This window comes from Octopus bimaculoides, chromosome 29 (assembly GCF_001194135.2).
Source record: "Octopus bimaculoides isolate UCB-OBI-ISO-001 chromosome 29, ASM119413v2, whole genome shotgun sequence".
In the NCBI taxonomy this organism is placed as follows: Eukaryota; Metazoa; Mollusca; class Cephalopoda; order Octopoda; family Octopodidae; genus Octopus; species Octopus bimaculoides.
The window spans coordinates 92,801-94,429 of record NC_069009.1 but is presented as its reverse complement, the minus strand read 5'-3'; positions in this window follow the sequence as shown (position 1 = coordinate 94,429).

The following is a 1,629-nucleotide window of genomic DNA, read 5'->3' as shown; positions in this document are numbered from 1 at the left end:
CCTTGACTGAGCTGGTGCTATGTCAAAAGCACTCAGTCCACTCTGCAGGGTGGTTGGTGTTTGGAAGGGCATCCAGCTGTAAAAACCCTGCCAAAACAGACATTGAGGCCTGGTGCAGTCTTCTGCCTAGCTAGCCCCTGTCAAACCATCCAACCCATGCCAGCAAGGAAAGTAGGAAATTAAATGATGATGATGGACCATGAGGCAGATTGACAAACCATTTTAGATATCACTTGTTACTTTCTGTTGATATATGACCATCACTGTTGAATCAAAACAATTTTACGTTGTAATACGAAGTCAGAGCATAAAACGTCAGCAACTGGAAACGTTTTTCGAGAAGTTACTAAAAAATCAAGTGTTTATTATATTTCTTCAAGTGCAACTATAGAGACTGCATCATTCAAAGTTGTTTACGATTTGAAATTTCAATTGCAAAAAAAAACGACATTTTTTGGGGGGAAAAAAATTATTTTTCAAGCTTCTATTTCTAGCATCTCAAGTGACCACATTAATGCCCCGTATTTTCTCACATTGGCATCGTTTTCCTGATAGCTAGGGAAGGGCTTAATTTAGGAAAAATGTGAAGTATTTGAAAAAACAAAACATTTTTCAGTGGTAAGTAGCTTGCTTACCAACCACATGATTCCGGGTTCAGTCCCACTGCGTGGCACCTTGGGCAAGTGTCTTCTACTATAGCCTCAGGCCAACCAAAGCCTTGTCAATGGATTTGGTAGATGGAAACTGAAAAGAAGCCTGTCGTATGTATATATATATATATATTCTCGGAGTGGTTGGCATTAGGAAGGGCATCCAGCTGTAGAAACTTTGCCAGATCAGATTGGAGCCTGGTGCAGCCATCTGGCTCATCAGTCCTCAATCAAACCGCCCAACCCATGCCTGCATGGAAAGCAGATGTTAAACGATGACGATATATATATATATATATATATATAAAACCATCATCAGCATTTAATATCCACCTTCCATGCAGGCATGGGTGGGACGGTTTCACAAGAGCTGGCCAGGCAGGAGCTTGCACCAGACTTCTGTGTCTGTTTTGGCGGGGCTTTTGCAGCTGGATACCCTTCCTAACACCAGCCACCCAGCAGAGTATATATACACATACACACGCATCTATTTCTATCATGCACACACACGCACATAAATAAATCTATGTATATATGAATGCATGTATGTATGTATGTTGAATAATTCGTATATTTCCATGACATATTCCAAAAACAAGTTTTAAAAAAATCGTGAAAATAAATGTAGTTGGTAATTTGAAATTTTGACAAGGATTTATTCCCTAACCCTTCAACATGCAGATTATTCCGTCAATGTTTTGTGAATTAATGATGCATTACCTCATAGCTTCAAGATTTCAATGATGCGATTGTGTCTTTTTAGAATGACATTGTAGGGTAGGAGAGAGAGGCCAGATCTGGTCAGTTTGAACATAAAACAGGCAGAATATTTGGGCCAAATATGGCTGGTTTAAATGCTAAAGGGTTAATATCCTTATAAAAGATCCTAGATGTCAATGGAATTATAATAGAAGACTAACACTAACTTTACCTTTCATTGTAGTGGGGTGGATAAAATAAAGTAGCAGTGAAATACTGG